We start from the raw sequence: 15082 nt of genomic DNA on the forward strand, positions 1-15082 counted from the left end.
TTCTTTGTGGTATAAAATATGGCTTATTGTCAGAACTCCAGGGGTCTGTTCTGCAACTCATCTTTTCACAAGTATCATTAACCATATTGAATATCTCTAGTATCATCAGATCTAAGTCGTGTGACCCAAGTGTTAATGCAAATTGTACCTCACACTGGACTTGCTGAAGAACTTTATCTCAAAATACTCCCCACTCAGAACAGTTATGAGTTACCAGATACATGGATAGCAGCAACATCCCTACATGCAGTATGTACACTGAAACAACGAACAATGTATGGTGCTTTGTCCCTAATAGCTTAATATACAGAATGTAGTATTGGTCCATTTCATCATCACTCTCATGGACCTACTCTGAAGTCTTTAGGCCTGCCAGGTAAGAATGCATAGTTCCCAGAGGAGAATAAACTGATGGGGACAGATGAAGAATTCCACTGAATTGGAAGGTGCAATTACCACCTTTCACTTCGGATCTCTAGATATCAGAGGGAAAGCAAGCTAAGGGTTCCTTACCTGGGTGATGGAATATACCTTGATTACTGTAAAGAGCAAAGATGCTACTGCATTATAAGGGCACAGGCAAGTGTACATTGAATCCAGGGGCATCTCTTGATACTTCCATCCCAATAAATTAGTATAAAGGGGCAATTTCAGCAAAACCAGCTCAATAAGCGAAAAGTCAATAATGGCACATACCACTTGGAAATGAAACTCTGGTTCACCCTACTGTTGCAGGAAAGGGGACCCCTGACAGGGCCTGAAAGTGGGTTCTTGTCTAACACTCGGAAATGAATTGTCTGAGGAGACATGTGCTGACAAAGCAAGAGATTTTAATGGGAAGAGGCGTCCAGGCAGAGAGCAGTAGGGTAAGGGAACCCAGGAGAACTGCTCTGCCACATGGCTCACAGTCTCAGGTTTTATGGTGATGGGATTAGTTTCCAGGATGTCTTTAGCCAATCACTCTGACTCAGAGTCCTTCCTGGTGGTGCACACCTTGTTCAGCCAAGATGGATGCCAGTGAGGATTCTGAGAGGTGGTCAGACATGCGGTGTCTCCTTTTGGCCTTTCCTGAACTCTTCCTGGTTGGTGGTGGCTTATTAGTTCTGTGTTCCTTATCAGGACCTCCTGTCATAAAACAACTTATACACATGGTTACTATGGTACCTGGCCAGGGTGGGCAGTTTCAGTCAGTGTGCTTCCCCTAACACTACCAGGCAAGCAACCCAGATGAGACTAAGAACTGGCAGATGATGATGGAAATCTGGAGTAAGGATAGAAGACGATGAATATCTATTGCAGCTTCAAAGCCAGGTGGAGCAGCAGTCATAAAAGTATTTACATTTTCAGGAAATCATAGCTGATAAGGATTGGATTTTCATCTTCACTCTCAGAGTGCCAGTAGATTAGAGGAGTACAATTGGACAACCAGTTTTTGCACTTGGCCAGATTCTCCTGGACCTATATGACCCCACAACCACTACTTAAAGATTCTTCCCACTTGCTTACTGGAGAGCCTCATCTATCACTTTCATGGATACATCTCCTAACACTGCCAGCTGTCTCAGCCTCTCAGGGTGATACTACTAGGCTTCTCCATGGTCTCAGAGCAGGAGCCACCACAGCTAAAACACCCCAAGGCTACAACCCAGAAAAGCTATTGTGCCTCCCACCCCTACTTGGTTTATATACTGTCTTGAATCATGGATGAGCAAATCTCACTTTTCCAGTGGTTACCAGGAGGAGCTCAGTAACACACTTGGAGGCTTGGAAAAATAATATTCTGTTAAACTTGAACCAGTGTGGTACGGTAAACAAGATTTTGTTGGGTAATTTCGACTCATTTTCTTCTTCCCACATATTCTTCATGTAACCTCTTAGAGGATGGTCCATGAGATCAAGAAAACAACTACATTTTCTTATGAAGCTGTGGCCAGCTTGGTGATACAATCTTTTACTTTCATTTTCCTTTCTTTGTATGTGTTTTCTTTTTTTTCCTCAGTTCTTCCCCTGTCTCATCCTTTGCTTCCCTGGGATTTTATTCTCCTCTCACCCCATCCTTAATGAAATGTTAGTCTTTGAGTTTTATAAAAAGCTCCATAATCTAAGTAATATGGATACTTAATGAATCTGTGTATGCATGCAGAGGGTCATATATAAGAGTGAATCCTGGAAAGATGAAAGATTCTTGTTGTGATCAAGAATATGGGGGTAAAATATTTTTTAAAAATCACAAAGAGAAATCAGGGTGATGGGAATTGCATGAAATAGAAAAAAACAGGAACATGAACATCAGGAAGAAGGAAAATTACTCATCAGATTTAAGCATTAAGCGTCCCTTGATGTTTTTCTTAATGGGCAAGGAAGGGTAATGAATCTGGAATATGAAATGAAGCATGATGTTGACAGAGAACAAATACGTACTCCCAGAAGAGACCAGGCTGTCAGGAGTGTCTTCCTTCTTGCTTTTGGCTTTTTAAAAAAAGAATTCCATGCAGATACTAAAACAAAAACAAGGGTGTGGTCTTGGTTATTTACTTGTAAAGTGAGTAAGAAGTAAACAGAATAAAGGAAGTTAAAAATATTTACCATACAATGGTCTTGTGATCTTGGCCCCTTTAAGGTGTTTCTTGTTTATGTGTTTGTTTTTTTAATAAGTCTGTAGGATCCTGGTTTGGGACAATCATAAACTAATTCCCAAAGTTTTCTTTGGCCGAATCAAGTTTAAAAGTTCTCTGGAGTAGAAGTGCAAATATATCAGTGATTTTCCAATTTTAGTGTGTATATCAGTGAAGTTTCAACTTTAGTATGTATCTAAATCATGGGTTTATTAAAACATAGTTGGCTGGGTGCCACATGCCAAGTTTCTAACTCAGTTGTTCTGAGGTTGTAGGAGATACAGATATTTCCAAACTGGGGACCAAATATTGGAGGAATGATATTATACATGAGTCTTAAATATGATCTAAGACATTTTTATGATGTATGACTTCAAGGAAAAATGTAAGGGATTCTCTTCCTTAATATCTGTGAGAGACTATCCGAAGAACACATGTGAAGTTTAGAATCAAGACTTGGTGGAGAGATTGACATTGGAATATTAGAAGTATTTCCCACTTAGCTTCTTTGAACATTTGAAAAAATTTTAAATAGGCATTTCATAAATAGTAGCATTGTAAAGAGTCTCTTGGACTGCAAGGAGATCCAACCAGTCCATCCTAAAGGAGATCAGTCCTGTGTGTTCATTGGAGGGACTGTTGTTGAAGCTGAAACTCCAATACTTTGGTCACCTGATGCAGACAGAGCACTGACTTATTTCAGAAGACCCTGATGCTGGGAAAGATTGAGGGCAGAAGGAGAAGGGGACGACAGAGGATGAGATGGTTGGATGGCATCACCTACACAATGGACATGGGTTTGGGTGGACTCTGGGAGCTGGTGATGGACAGGGAGGCCTGGCGTGCTGCGGTTCATGGGGTTGCAGAGTCAGACACGACTGAGCGACTGAACTGAACTGAATTCTGTATGTAAAATGTCCATCCTACAGCCATTTTTTTCTTGCTACATAGGCATAAAGTAAATCATTCTGGAGAACTCTCTTGGTGCATAAGCTGAGATACATTTTTTAAAAACAGCTTTGAGTATAATTGGTACACAAAACTGCAGATATTTAATGTATACAATTTTAGTTTGGAGACAGGTTGTACTGTGAAATCATCACCAGAAGGTAATAGACTTATCTATCTTTTGACTTCGTTCTGTTCCATGGAGGTGAAGAAATGCTGAAGCTTTTTTTTTTTTTTCCTTAAGGCAAATCTGATGCCCTCAAGCATTTCTCTGAATATCTGTTGTAAGAAATCAAAGAGGCATTGAAAAATTGCTGTTCGGAATTATCGAATCAAAGCAATAACAGCTGTATCATAGGGTAGAATTTGTCTTATAATACAGGCTACATAGGTTACGAGACAGAGGGCTTTTTCATGATTCAAAGGAGTCAGATAAAAATGGAGTAGACCTATGGTATATATCTTGGCTGCATACTCGAGCTTTTAAAAGCCGAAACCCTGGCCTTATTCCAGATCAATTATATCAGTCTGGAGAAGAGACTCAGACATCAGTGTTTTCTAAGATTCCCAGGTGATTCCTATGAGCAGACAGGTTGAGAACCAGTTGTCTAAAAAGAAAACAGGTTGTTATCTCATGGAAAATGTTATACAGTCTGTCTCTAGCAGCACCAGAGTGCCACATTGCATGAAGCAAAACAATCTCTGACTCTTTCTGAAAAGACAAGTTATATTTTCTTAAATTAAAAAAGAACTTCATTAAATTTATTGAGACACTTGATAAATGCCGAGAGTGTATTTTCATTTTCATAATGACCCCTAGTTAGTAAAATGATCTGTCTGGGGGATTAGGACTGGGAAATGGTGAGGCTTCCTGCTTCAGGTTTTAGGAGTTCCTAGGAATTGAGGGATACAAGAAGTTATGGAGGAAAATTCATGAGAAATGAGAGGAGCTTTGGAGGAAGAGATAGGTCCTTAAACAAATTGTCTAGGTGGAGTGAATGATAGTACAGCAAATGGTCAGAACATTGCACAGGAACCCTGTTGAAATTGGTCATCAGCACCCACTGTCAAGCCCCTAATTTCAAGGCACCTTATATTGCCTGGGCTCTGGGGCCCAAGAAGCACCTCTGAGAAGGACTCAGCAGAGCAGCTTTCATTTTACCTGAAGACCTCCAAACAACAGTAATGCTGCCTTTAGCTTTCTTGTGATTCACATCCAAAATCCTTGCTATGGATGCTCCCATCAAAAACTTCAGATTCTATTTCCTAGAATGGGAAAACAGGTCTTTGACTTAACTGAGGACTTGTAATGATGGACGAGAGAGACCCACACCTATACTTCAAGCCATCTGTGATGGATGAGGGCAGCATGAGAATCATGAAATCAGGCAAAATCAAAGCACAGTCATTCTCATTTTCCCTTTGTCACCCCTTTCCCTTCCAAAGAAGAAAGCTCTCATGTAAATGGTTGGTGATAGGGGAGAGTTCCTGAGGGAAAGGATAGAAAATCAATTATCTTAATTTAAGCCAGAAATTAGACTCCAAAAACAATGCCCCCCAAATGGAAGGGGAACAGGAAAACTAGTGCTGGGAGATCCACGATGAGGACATGGCTAGAGCCTGTGTGACTAGTGAGGCTGCCTAGAGGAACTGTGTGGCCCTAGGGTTGGTTGATGTGATGTGGTTGGCTTCCAAAAAGAAATATTGTATGAGAAGAAAGATGTCTACAGGTATAAAAGACACTATTTCCTGGGTGTCCTACGTTTGAGGCAGTGTTGAGTTCTCCCATCTTTTTATTCATAGTGTAACCTGGTACGATAAAGGACTTTTTCAGTCATTATTACAGTAGTCCCCTACATATAAATGAGTTCCTGTTCCACAAGTGCATTTGTAAGTCCAATTTTTTCATAAGTCCAACAAAGTTAGCCTATGAACCCAGCTAAACCAATCATCTATAAAGTACAGTACTTAATAGGTTTATAATACTTCTCACACAGTTCAGTTCAGTCACTCAGTCGTGTCTGACTCTTTGTGACCCCATGGACTGCAGCACGCCAGGCCTCCCTGTCCATCGCTAACTCCCAGAGTTTACTCAAACTCATGTCCATTGAGTCGGTGATGCCTTGTTCCCTCCTCCTCCTGCCTTCAAATCTTTCCCAGCATCAGGGTCTTTTCCAATGAGTCAGTTCTTCACATCAGGTGGCCAAAGTATTGGAGTTTCAGCTTCAGCATCAGTCCTTCCAATGAATATTCAGGACTGATTTCCTTTAGGATGGACTGGTTGAATCTCCTTGCAGTCCAAGGGACTCTCAAGAGTCTTCTGCAGCACCACAGTTCAAAAGCATCAATTCTTTGGCACTCAGCTTTCTTTATAGTCCCACTCTCTCATTCATACATGGCTACTGGAAAAAACATTGCTTTGACTAGACGGACTTGGTTGGCAAAGTAATGTCTCTGCTTTTTAATATGCTGTCTAGGTTGGTTGTAACTTTTCTTCCAAGGAGCAAGCTTCTTTTAATTTCATGGCTATAGTCACCATCTGCAGTGATTTTGGAGCCCCAAAAATAAAGTCTGTCATTGTTTCCACTGTTTCCCCATCTATTTGCCATGAAGTGATGGGACCAGATGCCATGATCTTAGTTTTCTGAATATTGAGTTTTAAACCAACTTTTTCACTCTCCTCTTTCACTTTCATCAAGAGGATCTTTAGTTCTTCTTTGCTTTCTGCCGTAAGGGTGGTGTCATCTGCATATCTGAGGTTATTGATATTTCTCCCAGCAGTCTTGATTCCAGCTTGTGCTTTCTCCAGCCCAGCGTTTCTCATGATGTACTCTGCATATAAGTTAAATAAGCCAGGTGACAATATACAGCCTTTACATACTCCTTTTCCTATTTGGAACCAGTCTGTTGTTCCATGTCCAGTTCTAACTGTTGCTTCTTGACCTTCATACAGATGTCTCAGGAGGCAGGTCAGGCGGTCTGGTATTCCCATCTCTTTAAGAATTTTCCGGGGTTTGTTGTGGTCCACACAGTCAAAGGCTTTGGTATAGTCAATAAAGCAGAAGTAGATGTTTTTCTGGAACTCTCTTGCTTTTTTGATGGTCCAACAGATGTTGGCAATTTAATATCTGGTTCCTCTGCCTTTTCTAAATCCAGCTTGAACATCTGGAAATTCATGATTCATGTACTGTTGAAGCCTGGCTTGGAGAATTTTGAGCACTACTTTACTAGCGTGTGAGATGAGTGCAATTGTGCGGTAGTTTGAGCATTCTATGGCATTCTCTCACACAAATATAATACATAAAAAATGAACACAAAAAAATAAAACATTTTTAATCTTACAGTATAGTACCTTGAAAGGTAGAGTAGTACAGTACAGCAGCTGACATACAGGGGTTGATATCAAGTAGACAAACAAGAAGAGTTACTGAGTGGAGGAGGGAGAGGAGTGGGAAATGGTAGAGCTGGAAGGATCATTGGCAATGGGAGACAGAATGCAGGCTGCAGTGTTACACAGGCCTGACATTAATGGCACAGGTTCTGGTTCCTTGCTGGATTCAATTCTATCTACCCTCTTGTAAAAATGATCCAATGATATCTAGGTAGTAGCTCTTTTTATCTCGTTCATCTTCTCATCCTAGAAAGTTCGCAACTTTCAAAGGTTTGTATGTGCTTACTGTACTCAGTGGGTGTTTCATCTCAAAATGTTGGCTCTTTAAAGATTATATGAATTTCCATGCCTATCCTAAAATTATAGAAGGAAAGCTTCATCTGTTTTAAAGCAATTCTAGCTGCCAAATGTGTTATAAATGAATTTTAAGAGGAAGGAAAGCGTTTCCCAAATGCTTCTTACTACATCACTTAGGAAGTTGTAGCTGTTGATTTTTTTTTAAAGAAACATTATTGTTGTATATAAAGAAGATTCATAGCCTCAAGATTATATGTAGAAAATATAATAGAGCAAATAAAAAGGAGTGAAACCATAAGAAAAGCCTCACGTCAGTTTAAATCTATAGGAAATGGAGGCTTGAGAAAGAAATCTGAAGTCTAAGAATAAATCACTTCTGAATTATATTTGCAGTAAGTAGAATAAGAAAAGAGATGGCTGATGTTATGATAATATATCACAGAATAAAAAAAAATTAAAATACCTCATCTCAGGTTACTTGAGGCTTTATTTTTGCCCACCATGTAGAATGATTTGTAAAACAAAAATTGATGAACAAACATATGAATTAAAGAAAAATTCCAGACCATGAGTTGGTAAAGTGTTTCAAGGAGAATAGTTCCCAGTTAAGGAGGATTATGTTTTTAGAGGACTCGCTGGTTCTTTCCAGATACAGTTTCCTTTTTCTCTCTCATTATTTTATTATTTTTGGCTGTGCTGGTTCTTCGTTGTTGGGCAAGCTTTTCTCTAGTCGGGGTGAGCTAGGGCTACTCTTCGTTGCAGTACGCAGGCTTCTCATTGCAGTGGCTTCTCTTGTTGTGGAGCACAGACTCTAGGCACTCGGGCTTCAGTAGTTGTGGACCCCGGGCTCTCGATCTCAGGCTCAGTAGTTGCGGCACACAGGCTTACTTGCTCCACAGCATGTGGGATCTTCCCCTGATCAAACCTGAATCTCCTGCTTTGGCAGGCAGATCCTTCACCACTGAGCCATAGATGGTAAAGCCTGGGTGGTCAGCCTGCCCTTTCCTCTCCCAGTGTTCTGCACCAACCCATCAGATTAAAGATTAAAAATGCCCCTAAGAACTAAGTGTGAGAATTACTCCAAAAATCAAATTTATCTATAAAAAATTTTGCTTCATAGAGTAATATGTAATGACATTATGAAAAGAGTTTTAAAGTTCTCTGGAGAATTAGAAAGATGTGGAAATTTGCCGAAAGACTAGATATGTATATATACATTTGCAATTTTCATTTTGGGAAAGAGAAGAAATTAAAAATTTCTATAGACCTGTTAGAGTAATGCCAGTAGACAGACAGGCATTATTGTGGATAAATAATAGGATTTTAAATTACTGGGCTTTTAAAAGTGAATCCTAATCACGAGAATCTTGTATTGGTTTACTAAGAATAAATTATGAAAAGTCAAAAGTTTTTGAAAGACTAAGTAGCCAATAAAATGCAGAATATATACTATATTTGGACTTCAAGAAAGTATTAGAATATTTTCTCCTCCTAGGGGAAAAAAGAATAGGAAAACTATAGCTAAATTATGATATATTTAGGTGACTCTATAACTGGCTGGTTTATTGTGGCTAAGACATTGCTAAAAAATGATTTGACCCAGCTGAAACAGAAAAACACCCTGGAGGCATTTCCACAGGCCACCACTGGTGTTCAGTACTTTCCTCTTCATTTATGTCAGTGCTTTGGATAAAATCTTAAAAGGTTTGTTATTTTTGTGTACATGTGACGGTACTTAATGTGAAGCAGGCTTTTATTCCAAGGCAGCATGCGCGTGTGCTAAGTCGCTTTAGTTGTGTCTGATTCTGTGCAGCACAGAAACAAACAAACAAACAAAAAACTTTGAAATCTGAAAAGGTGAAATGGACCCACATATGGTCCTATTTGTATTTATTTATTTGTAATGCCTCAGAGAGGTTACACACATGCTGAGAGCTGTTTAAGGGTGGAATCGATCACTTTGAGAAGCAGAGCTTTCCTCTCACATTTGATGGAGTATTATTGGGCTAAAGTCAGCGAGTGGTTGATAATGAGAAAAATCAAGGGCCAACGACACGGCTTAACTAGAGAGAGGGCTTTAAGGAATCTTCCAACTCTGAGAATATTCAATATTTTTGAAGTGCCTGCCATGAGTGGGTCATTATTTCCAAGCTTGTAGTGGGTTCAGATGAGCATAGAGCCTTGGCCTTTAACCGTCTGTCACTCAGGCTGTTCCATCAGGAAGCCCTGTCAGCTCTGCCTTCACCAAGCACCCTGCACCAGACCACTGCTCAGCATCTCCACTGTCACCAACCTGGTCTGAGCTCATTTCTGATCTGAACTCCTGAGTCTTGTCCCTGAAAGGAGCCCCCCAACTCTTCCCTACCCTCTTCAGTCTGATGTCAACAAGGCAGCTTCCTCGTTTGTCCTCTGACATTCCAGGCAAGCTCCTAAACTCAGGACCTTGGCTTTTGCTTTACCTGAAATGCTCTTCTGCCAGATGCCTGCCTGGCTCCTTGATTCCTTTCTTCCTGTCTCTATTCCAAAGCCCCATCTCATGAGGCCTTCCCTGGCCACCCTAACTACAAAGTCAACTACAAAGCCACACTGTCAAGGCTCCCTCTTTGCTATTTTTTCTTTTTAGTGCTAATTACTACCCCTTAGGGCTTCCCTGACAGCTCAGTTGGTAAAGAATCCTCCTGCAATGCGGGAGACCTGGATTCAATTCCTGGGTTGGGAAGATCCCCTGGAGAAGGGAAAGGCTACCCACTCCAGTATTCTGGCCTGGAAAATGCCATGGACTGTATAGTCTATGGGGTCGCAAAGAGTCGGACACAACTGAGCGCCTTTCACTTTCATACCACCTATATTATTTTAAAATCGTGTTTTTGTGTGTATTCCTACTAAGAAGTGCTGTGATTCTTATGTTCTGTTTCTACTGTATTCCCAGTACCCTGCACAGAGTTGGTAATCAATACATCATTGTCAAAGGAATGGAAGAAATGGTGAAAGCCCATAATGGCCATCATCAAGAAGTCTACAAATAGTAAATGCTGGAAAGGGTGTGGAGAAAAGGAAACCCTCCTACATTGATAAGAATGTAAATTGGTGCCACCACTATGGAAAACAGTTTGGAGGTTCCTTAGAGAAGTTAAAAATAGAGCTACCACATGATCCAGCAATCTCACTCCTAGCCGTATTTTCAGAGAAAAACATGGCTCAAAAGGGTATATGCACCCCAGTGTTCACTGAAGCACTCTTTACAATAGCCAAGACATGGAAGCAACCTAAATGTCCATTGATAGAGGAATGGATAAAGAAGATGTGGGATGTATATTACACAGTGGAATATTACTCAGCCATAAAAATTGAGGTAATGACATTTGCAGCAGCATGGATGGACCTAGAGATTATCATACTAAGTAAAGTAAGTCATACTAAGAAGGACAAATATCATATGATATGATTTATATGTAGAATCAAAAATGATACAAATGAGTTTGTTTATAAAAGAGACAGACTCACAGACATAGAAAACAAACTTATGGTTACCAAAGGGAAAAAGATGGGAGGGATCAATTTGAGCTTAACAGACACACACTCCTATATACAAAGTAGATAAACAAGGATCTACTGTATAGCACAAAGAACTGTAATGGAACCTATGATGGAAAAGAATCTGAAAAAGAACATATTATATACATTTAACTGAATCACTTTGCTATATACCAGAAACTAACACAGCAATATAAGTCAACCATACAAAAAAAAAAAAAAAGTCCATGATGGAACCATTCATATTCATTAAGCACTGGTTTGGGGCCTGGCACAGTGCTAAGCACTTGGCATGCTAATATATTCCTGAGTCCTTGTGACAACTGAGCCCCAGGTAACAGGTGAGCAAATAGAGGTTCAGAGAAGTCAGGTAAGTTGTCCAAGTTCCCCATGCTAGTCAATGCTGGGCCATATGATATTCAAGGGTCCACAGCCCCACCGTCACTCAACTCACCAAGTCAAAAGCATATCCCACCTTACTCTTCTCATTGCCCTCAGCTTGATCAGAGGGTGAGGCACGTGTCTTCAACTGTGATTCTGTTACAAGGGCATGTGAGGGACTGAAGACATTTTCTCAGCATGGATTTGGGAGGTTTTATTGGGTGCTGCATCTCAGGAAAGTCAGGACCTGCAGGTTGCTGTAATAATGAGAACAGCTGCAGGTTGCCATAATAATGAGAACAGCTGCTCACAAACTCATTTCCTGTCTAATAATGATCCCTTCTTTAGTTTGTTGGAAACAAATCTGGTAATTTATGATATGGCTGTTATTAATGCTGCTGATTCTTTTTAGACCTACATCTGATTATTTTTTTCTCTTTTTAATTTTGAGAGTTAGTTAACCACATTAGAGAAAATTTGGAAACAATAAAATTTAGAATCATCAACCCAACACAACCTCATTGTCATTTTTATTCTTGAGATACAATTCATAAGGTATCAAAATTCATCATTTTAAAGTAGACAGTTGAACAATTTCTTGTATGTTCAAAGTATATCTGCAAGGTTCTGCAGTCATCAGAATTATCTAATTCCAGAACATCTTTACCACCTCAATGAGAAACTGTGGTCATTAGCAGTCACTCCACATTCTCCACTTCTCATAGCCCCTGACAGCCACAAGTCTACTTTCTGTATCTATTGATTTGTCTGTTCTGGACATTTGATTGAATGCACTGGCTTCTTTCACTTAGCATAATATTTTAAAGGTTCATTCATATTTTACCATATGTCAGTACTTCATTCCTTTTAATTGTCAAATAATATTCCATTATGTGGATATAACACATATTGTTTATCCATTCATCAGTTGGTAGAAATTTTGGTTCTGTCATTCATTCTGATGTTTGTTTAACATCAGATCTTGTTAACATCAGATGTTAACATCAGATGTTGTTCTGTCTAACATTCTGATGTTAGAGAGCAATTCTAACTCCATCATCTGTTAGCACGTTAGCATTGGAAAAATGTCATAATATTTATGGGATAAAATAAACCTCTTAAACACCCAGGGATGCTAATTATCCTTATTTCATAAGGTTTTCTTTTTAACTTTCTCTTTTTTTGTTTTTATTTTTGAGGATTAAATGAAATAAAGTATGCATATAATCCGGCACATAGGGGCTTCCTCGGAATATTTGTATTTTCCCATAAACTGCATTTTTTTTTAATTATGTTGTTCCTTGCCCTGCTCTCCCACAAGGTAGCACTAATTCCAATAAGGCACTCGGAGAGGTTCATTTGGGGCTTCCCAGGTGGTGCCAGTGGTAAAAAATCCACCTGCCAATGCAGGAGACGCAAGAGATGTAAGTTCAATCCCTGGGTCAGGAAGATCCCCTGGAGTAGGAAGTGGCAACCCACTCCAGTATTCTTACCTGGAGAATCCGATGGACGAAGGAGCCTGGCAGGCTACATTCCATGGGGACACAAAGAGTCAGTCAGACCCGACTGAGCACAGGGGTACATTTAAAATTTTACTTTTTGGAAAATAATGCATAACCAGTAGAAAGATAACACTGGTTACTAACCCAAATGGCAATCTATTATAAACTCTCTGCATTGTTAGGGTTGACACAGGGGGTCTATGTCTCAGTGCCAAAACACCATCTGAATTCACGAGCCAGTCTCCCCCACCTACCCTCCACTCAAGAATCGCCATTCTCAGAACTTACTTATATATACATGTATGTTTTCTACTCTGTGTTCAGTTTCCTCAAAAGCTCTGACAGTTCTGTCCCTTATTAGCTGTGTGAACTTTGATGTCTTTGTTTCCTTAGCTGTCAAATACAGATGATAACAGATGTACGTTCAGAATTGTTAGGATTAATTGAACTAATGCCTGAAGCACTCCACAACACAGCCAGCAGACTGACTATTCCAGGAATGAGCTCCTCAGGCATTAGGATAAACTAGAAATATTTGACCGATTCTTTTTTTTTTAATTGAAGTATAGTTGATTTACGATATTGTGATAGTTTCAGGTGTACACCATAGTGATTCTTCAGTTATTTTTTTAAATTATATTCCATCATAGGTTATTACGAGGTATTAAAAATAGTTCCCTGTGCTATAAGAATGTCCTTGTTGTTTATCTATGCTATGTACAGTAGTTTGTATCTATTAACTGCATACTCCTGACTTATTCCTCCCCCACCTTTCCCCTTTGTTAGCTATTAATTTGTTTTTTGTGTCTGTGAGTCTGTTCTGCTTTGTATATAAATTCAGCTGTATCATTTTTTTTAGATTACACATATAAATGATAGCATACGACATTTGTCTTTCTCTGTCTTACTTCTCTAGGTCCATCCATGTTGCTGCACACAGCATTATTTCATTTTTTTCATGTCTGAGTACTGTTCCATTGTGTGTACACACAGACACACACACATATATACATGTTATATCTTCTTAAGCCAATAATCTGTTGGTGGGCACTTGGCTTATTTCCATGTCTTGGCTATTGTAAATAGTGCTGCTACGAACATTGGATTGCATCTATCTTTTCAAATTAGAGTTTTCATCTTTTCTGGATATATGCCAGGATGGATGGCAGGATCATATGATGGCTCATCTAGTTTTTAGGTTTTTGGGGAACCTCCTACTGTTTGCCACAGTGACTGTACCAATTTACATTCCTATCAACAGCGGTGTACCCTTTTCTGCGCATCATCTCCAGCATTTATTATTTGTAGACCTTTGATGGTAGACGTTCTGACTTGTGTGAGGTGATATCTGATTGTCGTGTTGATTTGCATTTCTGTAATAATTATGTGAGGAGTTGACTCATTGGAAAAGACCTTGATGCTGGGAGGGATTGGGGGCAGGAGGAGAAGGGGATTACAGAGGATGAGATGGTTGGATGGCATCACCAACTCGATGGGCATGAGTTTGAATAAACTCCGGGAGTTGGTGATGGACAGGTCGGCCTGGAGTGCTGTGGTTCATGGGGTCCCAAAGAGTCGGACACGACTGAGCGACTGAACTGAACTGAATAACTACTGATGTTGAGCATGTTTCCATGTGCCTTTTGGCCATCTTTATGTCTTTGGATAAATGTCTGTTTAGGTCTTCTGCCCATTTTTTGATGGGTTTTTTTTTTCAGTATTGAATTGTGTGAGCTCTTTGTACCTTTTGGATATTAATCTTTTATTGGTCATATCATTTGCAGATATTTTCTCTCATTCTGTAGGTTGTCTTTCCATGTTGTTGATAACATATCTATTCTTATTTGTCTTAACAAAAAGGAAATAATTTCCTGCCAAGCCTTTGGACTACTCTCCAATTTTAAATCTCTGTAATAATTTTCCATATTGCCCATCACTACCACTGCACACACACACTATTTGCATTGTATTTGATACTTCTTGATATTTTTCTGTAATACAAGCTAGATTTTTACATTAAGAAAAATGTATTCCTATTTATTCTTATATAGCCTGCTATTTTTAATATTTAATTTATGATGGTTTTAATTTAATAAATGTTATTACAATGAACAAACTTGTAGCTAAAGTTTGTGCGTGTTAATTATTATCCTCTTAAGACTAAATAGCCAGATTTTAAATTTCTTAAAGGGTACATATATTATTTTTTTCAAAGGGAGCATACATTTTTTAGTCTTTTGATAACATATTGTTGAATTCCTTTTGGAGAGTTTGTATCAATGATCAGCAAATGAGACATTTCATCATCTTTCTCATTCATCATCTACCACAGGAGCCATAAAATATTTGCTAATTATATAGGCAAAATAATCTAATCATTATATTATTTTGTCATGCTTTATAATTAAGAGGTA

Source organism: Muntiacus reevesi, chromosome X (assembly GCF_963930625.1).
Source record: "Muntiacus reevesi chromosome X, mMunRee1.1, whole genome shotgun sequence".
Lineage (NCBI taxonomy): Eukaryota > Metazoa > Chordata > Mammalia > Artiodactyla > Cervidae > Muntiacus > Muntiacus reevesi.